Genomic DNA, 12,266 nt, shown 5'->3' on the forward strand with positions numbered 1-12,266 from the left:
ACCATACTTCCCCAGACAAGAATATTTTATACCAGTACTCTCTAGTATCGATTTTGAACCTTGTAATTTATATTTTGCAGGTTACCCCTGGTAGGGAAAAAAGTTCAAATCTTTTCATCCTCAATGGTTTTTTCCATCACATGTATTTGAAACAAAAAGTTGATTTAGATCGATGAAAATGGTCTTGCATTGACATTAGAAGATATTTTTAGTTTGATAACTCTCATGTTTGTATAATTGTAACTAAAGTGATAGAATATAAGTACCTTTTGTCTATATTGTTGCAGTTCAGTAACAAAGTTACTTTAGCTGACTTATTCATCATTGTTGAACTGTTTTTAGTGATCTTGTAATTGCACAAATAATGCACACAGCTATACCGGGCAGACGCCCGTGCTATGCACGGGCACGGGCCATCTAGTAATAATATATAGTAGTAATGTGGTTGAGCTGAATTTTCATTTGGTGGTCCTTACTGATTTTGGGCTCAGAAAGAATCATCAGAACACTCATAAACCATGTCAACTTTAGGAATCATGTGACTGAGATTCATAGATTTTCAAGTTACCTTTTTCTAATAGCCTTTTTTCTTCAAGATTTCCCTTTTCCTGTTTTTCTTCTTTGTTAGTACATCATCATCCCTTGATTACAACCACCCATTGGATTCTCTCACCCTATCTGAACTGACTCAAGTGAAAACCATAGTCAGAAAGTCCTATATTTTCGTCAATGTAACATTCCATTATGTTGGCCTAAATGAACCAGAGAAACCATTAGTCCTTTCATGGCTATCAGCCACTCATACCACCAAGACTCTACCTCGCCAAGCTATTGTTATCGCGCGAATTGATCAAAAAACACATGAAAGCATCGTAGACTTATCTAGTGATTCAATTTTAACAGATAAAATCTATGATGGACATGGCCCCATGCTTACCTTTCAAGAAGAGAAAGCTGCCGATAAGTTACCATTTGCTTATCCACCATTTATATCCTCCATAAAGAAGAGAAGGCTAAAGCTAAAAGAAGTGGCGTGTCAAAGCCTCGCTGTTGGATGGTATGGAGAGAAAATGAAGAGTAACAGAATGGTTAAACTCATGTGCCATTACTTAGATGGCACTGTTAATCTTTGGATGAGACCTATTGAGGGGATTACAATAATTGTTGTTGTTGATCAAATGAAAATTGTGAGGTACGTTGATCGCTTGATGGTTCCGGTCCCTAAAGCTAATGGGACAGATTACATGGAACCAAAGCAGAAGCCTCATTCCAAATTGCAACTAGATGGCATAAAAATAGTACAGCCTGATGGACCCAGTTTTACTCTAGATGGAAACACAGTGAGGTAATAGAAAAAGAAGTTCAATAGCTTTTGATATATCAAAATATAGTTCATTGTTCAAGAATGACATGTTTTTCCTGAATTTAGGTGGGCTGACTGGAAGTTCCATGTAGCTTATGATATAAGAGCAGGAATGGTCATATCACTAGCATCAATCTTTGATGTTGACAAGGGAGAATTTAGGAGTGTCTTGTATAGAGGATTTATGTCAGAAACACTTGAGCCATACATGGATCTGACTGAAAAATGGTACTATAGGACATATTTCGATGCAGGTGAATATGGATTTGGTCTTTGTGCTGTAGAGCCTCAAGCATCAAAGGATTGCCCAGAAAATGCAAAGTTTATAGATGGCTACTTCATCTATCAAGATGGTACTCCAGGAAAAATGCCTAATGTAATTTGTATATTCGAACGTTATGCTGGAGATATCATGTGGCGCCATACAGAGCTTGCTATTCCCAGAAAAGTGGTAAGTTAATATAGTAGAGTATATAATGTTCTTGCTTAAAATGCTTTTGGGATTCCTTTTATTTTATTTCAAAATTTTGAGTTGCAGATAAGAAAGGTTAGACCAGAAGTGAGCCTGGTGGTGAGAATGGTGTCAACTGTAGGGAACTATGATTACATTACTGACTATGAATTCCAGCAAAGTGGAAGCATCAAAGTCAATGTAAGTGGACCAAGATCAAGAGTTGGAGTAATCGAAGCAACAATGTTGACTTTTTTTTGTAGAAATAATGAATAAGTACACCAAAATTCATTGTCACAGGTTGGCTTAACTGGTCTACTTGAAGCAAGGGGATCAATATACACTCACAACGACCAGATAAAGGAAGAAGCCTACGGTACTCTAATAGCAGAAAACACTTCAGGCGCATATCATGATAATTTTTTTTTTTTTTTTTACCTTTCACCTTGATTTAGACGTGGACGGTCATGAAAACTCCTTTGTAAAAAATAACTTAAAAACTAGGCGCATGATCAACAAAAGTTCACCAAGAAAGAGTTATTGGACAGTTGTTAGTGAAACAGCTAAAACGAAGTCGGATGCAAGGATTCAGCTAGGTTCAGGAGCCCTTGAAATGGTAGTAGTGAACCCCAACAAGAAGACTAAGGTTGGGAATAAAATAGCCTACTCTATGATCCCAGGATCTGCAACGGGTCCCTTGTTAAGTGACGATGATTACCCACAAATCCGTGCAGGTTTTACAAAGTACAATGTGTGGGTGACACCTTATAACAAGTGTGAGAAATGGGCAGGAGTATTATATACTGATCAAAGCCAAGGGAATGATACATTAGCCATGTGGAGCCTCAGGTAATGGAATAGATTATACTTCTGACATTTTCTTTTTGGGGTAAATGGATCAGATTGATTAAAGAAGTTACAATTTTCTTTTATGATGCAGGGATAGGGAAATTGAGAACAAGGATATTGTATTATGGTACACATTGGGTGTTCATCATGTACCTAAGCAGGAAGATTTTCCAGTTATGCCAACATTAAGCACTGGATTTGAGCTCAGGCCTGCTAATTTCTTTCAACATAATCCAGTTCTTTATTAAGTCTACTAAATCAGTCAAGTGGACGAATTTGTATCATGTGGATAATGACATCATTTGTGGAAAAAAATCTACTATTATTATTGTTGAAGAATGTCAGCTCTTGGCATAGTTGAATGCTTGTAGCAATAGTATTTGTTAAGGTGGGAGAACCTTTTTCTATTTTGGAGTTAAGTTTAACGGCATTCTTTAAACGAAATTTTAGGATTTAGACAAAAGTGATCCACTTTTTAAATATAACAATGTAAAGAGAATCCAGTAGGAGGATCAGCACAATTTTAAAATAAATCAAATTGATTATCAACTGTTTGATAGGATTAAGCATCTCTAAAACATAAAAGGGAATAAAGATTAGTACGTAATAGAAGCAGAAAATAATCAGAGAAAGCACTAATCGTCAAAGCACTGTTAATTGACAAGACAAGAATCTTGGGTTTTGCATTTATTCAAACTGATCAAATACTTATACAAGAAAATATCATTGTTCCAGCAATGGGTTTCTTTCAAAGAAATTTGTTGGCCGCAGCTCAAAAGCATCATAGATAGTTGGCATTATAGGATAATCTTCTTGGCAAGGTATATGATGGAATCCAAGTGTGTACCAAAGCACAATATCCTTGTTTTCAATTGATCTATTCCTGCAAATTACAAACACAAGATCAATCCATATAATTAAACTGATCAACCACAGTTACTAAAAGCATTCATCAAATCTGAAACTAGTAAATGAATTGAATCGGTATATATCGATAGTGTAAATTTTTTTTTAGTGTCGCATGCATGTACCTTATCTTATTTTCCAGGTTACTATTTTTTTTTATGAACGGTTACATGTAGTTATTTCATATTCTGTGACATATCAAAGGAATGCCTAATATGGAGTGTAATATCTAGTGAGTGACAAGATGATTTTACCTCCCACTCCAGATTGCTAAATTGTCATCACCATGGCTTCTATCAGCATAAAATCCTGCAGCCCATCTTTCTGATTTGTTATAAGGAGTCACCCACAGTTGATACTTGGTATAGGCTGCTCTAATTTGAGGGTAATCATCATCTGATAGCAAAGACATTGATGGTCTACCAGGAATTAGCTTATAAGCTACATCATTTCCAACCTTAGTCTTTTTTTTAGCATTAACAAACCAGAGTTCAGCTGGTTCAATCCCAAGTTGAGTCCTAGCTTCAGATTCTGTTTTCATAGTTTCTTTAACAACAGTCCAATAACTCTTCCTTGGTGATATTTTCGGGTCCTTCGCTCTTGCAGTTTTCAGTTTGGCTTTCGAGAATGAATTTTTACTACCATCAACATCAAGATCAATGCGCGCGGTAGGTGAGGAAATGATCATGGTTCACTGCAATTGTGTTTTCTGCCACAAGGGTCCCATAAACATCTTCTGTAATTTGATTGTCGTTCATGTATTTCACAGCCTTCATCTCCATAATCCCTGTTAGACTTGCCTTCACCAATGTAAGGAAACAAGTAAGACAAACATTAAAAGATTGAAGTGAAAATGATTGAAGAGTATCTTAAGTCTTACTCCAACTTTAATGGATCCACTTTGTTTGAACTCCCAATCAAGTATATAGTCATAATTTCCAACTGTTGTCACCATTCTGATCACCAAATTAACTTCTTGCTGTCCCTTGGTGTTCTACAAATTCACAGAGTTGATTATGTCAATAAGTGAGCACAGTTCAGTACAGAAATCTTTAATTTAGAGGCTTACTAAAGTGCCAGGTACTCCTATTTCGGTATGCCTCCATGCAGCATCGCCAGCATATCGTTCAAAAATGCAAATAGCTCGAGGAACTTGCACTACTTGGCCTTCTGAATCAGCCATGTAACCATCCATATACACTGCATTGTTTGGACAGTCCAGCGACGGGACAAGGGTGCTAGCCGATCTCCCAAAGCCAAATTCGCCAACATCCATGAATGTCCAATAGTACCATTCAAACGTAGGATCCATGTAAGGCACGAATATCTCAGAGACATGACCTCTATAGAGCACACGTCGATATTCATTTCTTGCAGCATCAAATATGGAAGCTGTAGATATGATCATTCCTGCTCTAGTGTTGAATCCAACATGAAATATCCAATTAGTCCATTTAACTTCATGGCCTTGAATGTTTATCCTAGAGGGTACTTCGGTGCCATTGCAAGTGACTGATCCCTGACTCGACGAATTGAAATTAGCATCCTTTGCTTCAGGCAAGGGAGCTCTGAGTCTATCCACATACTTAATAATCTTCATTGACTCAACATCTACTAGTGTAGTTATTCCTGCAATAGGCCTGGCCCAAAAGTTAGTAGTCCCTCCGCGGTAAAAACATGGAACACTAAGAACTCTTCTGGTTTTTTTCTGACCAAACCATCCAACTGATAGTGGTATGCAGCTGACTTCAGATATATTCAATCCCCTTCTTGATATTGAATCTTGAAATTTAGGACCACTCAATGTCAGCGTGATGGACTGTATAAGTTCATTGAGAGTAAAAGGAGGAAAGCCATGGCCAGAGTACAGTTCTTGTGATATGATAGAGTTAGTAGCCAAGTCTAGTATGAATTCATGTGACTTGCCACTAGCGCGAACTACTACCCTGGCTCGGCGATAAGGAAAATAGGCATTGTTTGATTTATGCAAGGACAACCAATGAAGGACATCATTCTTTTCTGGCTCTTCAAGGTCTACAAAATGAAATGTTACATTGGAGAGGGAACCAAGGTGGGACTTTTGGATAATGACTCTAATTTGGTTGATTTCATCAGGATTAAGAGGGTCTAAAGGATGACATTGACAATTGATAGAAAAGAACAAGAAGAAAAGTAGCACAGGGAGAGAAACAGACATGTGTAATACTTTTATGATGAAGTGGTCCTCTCAATTCAGACACTGCTTCCACCTATATAGTATTTGACATCTATTATCTTTTTCTTTCTCTTCTCTTTTCAAGTTGTAGACTTGTAGTGGTTATATAAGGTTTGCGCGATCATGAAAAATGCTTTTAACAAATTATATTTGCACCCTCGTGGCAATATTATCTTATTAGAAGCCAACAAAAATAACCCATTACACATTTAATACAAGTGGTGGATCAGTTCATCATCCTGTTGCTTGCATTAGGAGCTGAAAATGATTGATTACTCTGCTTCTTTCTAATGATTACGTAAAGAGAATCATAATATGATTTGTTTTGGCAAAAAATTACACTATATATACAAAGTAAAAATTATTTTTTATGTATATATAGTAGACGTTAATTTTCCTTTAGCTTTTGCTTTGTCGCTTTTTTATATTTTTGCACCACCTTTGTTAAAATCCTGGCTCCACCACTGTCCACGACAAACCCATCGCCTTTATCTTGACTTGACATCGGCTATTCAAAACTCATATAGCATAGTAATATTGATATAATTAACCCCAACTAGTAATTGATTGGTTACATAAGAAGAGAACACAACTTGTATATCAAGATCATATGTTCCGTCTACCATCCATAAAACTGGAGACCCTTTATTGAGTAGCAAATACATAAAGACCCTTTATTGAGTAGTAAAGTCTTTAAAGTCATCTTTTTTTAATATCCACATATAAACAAATACTATTGCTGCAAAATTCAACTTTAACGAGGGCTGACTTTCTTTAACTAAATAAGCTGGAGAAAAGGATTCTCCACAACCACCAATAATATCATTAGAAATTTCTTAAACGCAAGACATTATCCACATAAACATGTTGGCATAACTAGAAATTCATTCTGCTTAGGTACACGATGACCACCCAATGTGTATCATGATACACTGCATTTAACTTATATCCATTTGACAAGAAAATAATTTTTTTACATTATCGGTGCGATTTAATCTTGTCGGTTATTAGTTCAATAGTTACGCAGCAACTTATCTTTTAAGAACTTTGATAGTGTAAATTCTTTTTATAGTGTCGGTGTATAGAAGTTAAATTGTAGTACAAATTCCTTTATTGAGTAGTAAACTCTTTAAAGTCATCTTTTTTTAATATACACATATAAACAAATACTATTGCTGCAAAAATTCAACTTTAACAAGGGCTGACTTTCTTCAACTAAATAAGCTTGAAAAAGGATTCTCCACAACCACCAATAGTATCATTAGAAATTATCAGACGCAAGACGTTATCCACACACACATGTTGACATAACTGGTTCTTTCTCCTTAGGTACACGATGACCACCCAATGTGTATCATGATACACTGGATTTAACTTATATCCACTGACAGTAAAATATTATTTTTTACATTATCAGTGCACTTTAATCTATTATAAAAGTTACTTGTCGGGTTATTAGTTTAACAATTACCTGTAACTTATCTTTTAAGTGACCTGATAGCAGTGGCGGAGCCACATATAGTTGAGGGGTGTCAACCGACACCCCTTCGTCGTAAAATTACACTGTGTAGCTAGGTAAATATTTTATTTTTATGTATATATACTACATATTGACACTCCTTGGCTTCTTCGTGAATTTACTTATTTATATTTGTGACATCAGAGCTTAGTGAAAATTAACGTTACAAGCTTCGATAGTGTAAATTCATTTTATATTGGATAGTGTAAATTCATTTTATAGTGTTAGTGTATAGAAGTTAAATTATAGTACAAATTCCTTCTTGTCGATTTCCCTACCACTGCATCATAAAAGAAATTGCAACTTCATTAATCTGTACGATCGATCCACTATAACATATGGCTTAAAGCTTTTTCATAAACCTTACTAAGCAAATACTATTGCTACAAGAATCAACCAAGAGCTGAGATTCTTTTCTTTAATAAAAATAAGTAGAAGCTTTTTCATAAATGATGACATTATCCACGTGATACAAGTTTGTCCACTTGACTTTAGCAGATTTATCAAAGAACTGATTATGCTGAAAGAAATTAGCAGGCTTGAGCTCAAAACCAGTACTTAATGTTGGCATAACTGGAAAATCTTCCTGCTTAGGTACATGATGAACACCCAATGTGTACCATATTACAATATCATTGTTCTCATTTTCCCTATCCCTGCATCATAAGAGAAAATTGTAACTTATTTAATCAATCTTATCCATTCACCCAAAAAAAAATAAAAAATGCTGCACTTCAGATGTATAATCTAGGGAAAAAAACACAATTAACCGCCCATTAGTGTTTCTTTTTCTTTCTCACCCTAGCCTTAAACTCTCATTCTAATAACCTTACGCTTTTCTAGCCTGATAAAAGCACCGTTTATATTGTTATTTACTACCGCTTAACCACATCTTCAATTTAGGTGGACAAAGTAACCCACGTCTTCACAAAATTTACCTCCATTTCCTCTGACCTTAACACCATACCTGCTTTTCATCATTTTCTCCCTCCTTGTTTTTATAAAATTAAAAAAGAAGAATAAATCTTCCACTTCTCACATCTTTCTTTCCGGTGTTGACACCTAATTTTGGCTCATCGTTCTTGAAATTTAACGTCTCAAGGCTCCCTGATCGTTAGATAACACAAAATACACGTTTTTTCAATTTTAACACAATTTATTGATAATCATCCTTATTTATGCAAATATTAGGATTTGTATCAATTTATTGTCATTTAAATAATTTCAATAATCATTACTTTTCACAGACATCTGCACATACACAGCACGAAACTACAATTTTATTTCAGTAAGTAATTTTTTTTTTTTTTACTCTTTACAGCATAGTACATTTTTCAAGTATCTATCACATTTTTTTTTAATTGCATAATAATACTTACATCTTTGTTATTATATGTATATTAGTTATATTTTAATACGATGTTATTACAGGAAATCGAAAATAATTATTTTAAATACGGATCAGACTGTGTCAAAAGATCCAAACAATACTGTGTAGTCAATCTCGTGAGGACACATCACCAATCCGGATGAAAGAAATCCACACAACTTCATCCGCGCATGCCAAATTTAATTTAACGGGTATTTCTTTTATTGGGGCACATTTCTTTTCCCTTCTTTTTCTTCTTTTTTACTGTTACCTCCTTTTTTACTTTTTTCCTATATTCACTCTCCCTCTCTCATTTTTTTTCTTCAATCACCCGTCCAATTCTCTCTCTTTTCAACTTCTTCCCTTTCTTTATTTTTTTCAACTCTCTCTCTCTACTTTTTTCAAACTCACTATTTTTCTATGTCATTTCTCTCTCTTTCTTTTCAACTCTTCTTTCCCATTTAATCACACCTCCCAATCATTTTTCTCCCCACTCATACGTCTCTCTCCCCTAAGAAATGAAAAAAAAAAAAAAAAAAACTCCTCATCCCTTGAAAGCTCTCTGAGATAATAGTCAAATCACCCTCTAATGTTTGACCAAATCAACTACACACTGCTCATTTGCGTTGGTCTATTACCCCCCCCTTGACAAATTTTTTTCGCATTAAAATGCCTTTTTTCTTTTTGACAAGAACGAGCGTGTTAACTGTTCGGTGGCGCGTTATAGCCTTTAAAAAACGATTCGACGTGTTTTGGAGAGCCAACGATGCCACGTAGATGCCACATAGATGCCACATAGATAAATTTAAATTCCCTCCATTTTAGGCTACTTCATCTTCTTCTTCACCCAATTTAATACCCATCTCCATTCTTTTTGCCAAATAATACCCATTATAAATTTAGAGCTAGGATAGTGATTATTCTTATAATCACTGTTTTCCCAAATCAAATTCAAAAAAAAATCTGAAGAAAAAAAAAAACGAAAATCTGGAAAAAAAAAAAAGTTGAAAATCTAATCTTGTTAAAAAATCGATTGAAAAGTTGCTTGTTTGGAGTTAAGCTGCTACTTGTTACTTGGTTGGAGTTGTTTAAGCACTAATTCTTTGAGTTGATTTGGGGAAAAATTAAACTCCATTGCTTAGGAATTTAGAGTAAAGCTATGAAGAACACCAAGTGGGTTTTTAAATTTTGATTGTTTGATCAAATTAATGGATGAACTTTGTTCTACTTGGTGTTAAGAAGCTTCCTTTCACATTTGGGTTTTTTCCCAAATCAAATAAAAATAAAAATAAAATCTGAAGAAAAAAAAAATGAAAATCTGGAAAAAAAAAAAGAAGTTGAAAATCTAATCTTGTTAAAGAAAATCTAATTGAAAGTTGCTTGTTTGGAGTTGCTACTTGTTGCTTGGTTGGAGTTGTTTAAGCACTAATTCTTTGAGTTGATTTGGGGAGAAAATTAAACTCCATTGCTTAAGAATTTGGAGAAAGCTATGAAGAACACCAAGTGGGTTTCTTTAAATTCTTGATTGTTTGATCAAATTAATGGATGAACTTTGTTCTACTTGGTGTTAGGAAGCTTCCTTTCACATTTGGGTTTTTTTGGATCAAATTTGAGGAAGTTGGTGTGATTTTTTTTTTCAACTCCTAATGGAGATGATGATGATGTTGATGAAGATGAAGGAGAATTGGGTATGAGTTTTTGGATCCTCGTACTGAAAATGGATTATGGAAAATTGAGTGATTTTTTTTTTTTTTTTGAAGAAGAGTAGATGGATGGAGGAAGGGGGGAAATTAATAAAAAATGGGGGAAATTAAAGATGTGGCACGTGGGCGGGCGCGTGTGGACAAGCCTGTTAATGAATTGGGGTTGTCGTATTGGTGTCATTACATCAAAGAAAAAAAGCGTTTTAATGCGAAAAAATTTGTCCGGGGGGTAATGGGCCAACGCAAAGGTTAGGTGTGTAGTTGGCATTTTGGTCAAACGTTGGGGGGTATTTTGACTATTATCTCAAAGCTCTCTCTCATATTCATCTCCCAAAAAACAAAGATTCCATCTCTCATTTTCTACAAAGAGAAAATTCCTAATTCTCATCTCTTTCTCTACACTCACACACTCTATGAACAAATCTTTTTTTTTTTTTTTAATTGAGTTCTCTACTGTTTTGCTCTACATTTTAGATCTCTTTTACTGCATATTTGACATTTTTATTTACTAGTGTTTTTATTCTTGACATGTTTTTCAATTTTTTTCTAAAAAAAGGGGAGATTTGGGGGGAGGAGCTGATTTCTTTTTGCTGATTTACGGATATTGAATAAATTATACTTTTGTGGCCGATGAAGAAATTTCCGTCGATTTTCGAGGCCTTTCCTGCACATAAGCCGGATTTTTTTTAATTGCAACATATATTTATTATCATTTCATAATTCGTTTTGATAAATATTTATCCACTACTAACATTTTACTAAGTCCTATGCAGGTATCCGGAGTTAATTCCCAATTTGAAAGAAGTTCAAAGATCTTCTCGGATTCTCTGTTTGTACTTACTTTTACGTTCTTAAAATTGTATAAATCGTAAAACATATAGTAAAAAACTTTACTTTTGGGGTGTCGGGTGGATACTATTTATTCACTTGTCGTCGGTGATATTTTTATAGTTACCACGTTTAGCTAGAGTTTTGATTTAATTACTTGACACACTTTAGTAAATAATTAGGATAGTTTACCTCAATATTTAGATTTTAGAATGTGATCTCATAATTAGTTAATTAATTAGGTGTAAAATGTTAGCGAATTAAATAAGTTAACTCACTTTAGGTTGAATATAATCAGACGTAGTAAATTTCATGTGTAGGTTATACTCTTCGTACATTTATTCCCTGTTATACATTTGAGCTAATTAAGTTATAGATAATTTTTGATCAATTAGATACCATACACATTCTTTGATCTCGTTCTGTCCTTCAAAAGCAAACCATTATGTTCATTCATCCATCTCCAAAAATACTTTCATATTCATCAAAAGAATTCTTTTAAACAAAAGTTACTATTTATTGGAAATTAATTGTTTTTTTTTTTAAAATTTATCCTTTACTTCATTCTTTTGTATATTATATATATGTCAAAATTATTATTTTTTAAATCATTTTAAACAAGCTGTTTCTCTGCATACTTTGTTAATCATAAAGTAAAATTCTTTTGTCTCTTTAAGAATTGGGTCTCTTTTAATTTTAGTAATAAATGTGTATCCTTTACACACTTGTTCACAAACATTTCATTTTCCATATTTTTTAATTTTATGACGTCTATTTTTATTTATATATATATGTACAAATCTTCACATTTTTATTGCACAAAAATATTCATGTTAGTCGTTCTTTTATTCATATCCTTTAACATTCTTTGTAATTAATGGTCAAACGCTTTTTGCAGTGGAACCACATTTGTGGATTCGAAGGATCTTAACACCTTCCTTCTAATAATTTGAACCCTTATCTAGAATTTCACTTATTTTCGTAGACCATTTTTAACCTGCATATATTAATAATTTGTAGGCACCCCAATAAACATATTTTGGTTCTCGACTCTCACATATCC

At 34.1% G+C, this 12,266-nt stretch overlaps 2 pseudogenes; one reads left to right on the forward strand and one right to left on the reverse strand.

Annotated features, from left to right (window-relative positions):
• Nucleotides 1-796: 796 nt before the first annotated feature.
• LOC132047263 (amine oxidase [copper-containing] alpha 3, peroxisomal-like) lies at nucleotides 797-3,070 on the forward strand (annotated as a pseudogene).
• Nucleotides 3,071-3,320: 250 nt separating this feature from the next.
• On the reverse strand, nucleotides 3,321-5,854 carry LOC132047247 (primary amine oxidase 1-like; annotated as a pseudogene).
• Between the last annotated feature and the right edge of the window lie 6,412 nt (nucleotides 5,855-12,266).

This window comes from Lycium ferocissimum, chromosome 1 (genome assembly GCF_029784015.1).
Source record: "Lycium ferocissimum isolate CSIRO_LF1 chromosome 1, AGI_CSIRO_Lferr_CH_V1, whole genome shotgun sequence".
Taxonomy (NCBI): Eukaryota; Viridiplantae; Streptophyta; class Magnoliopsida; order Solanales; family Solanaceae; genus Lycium; species Lycium ferocissimum.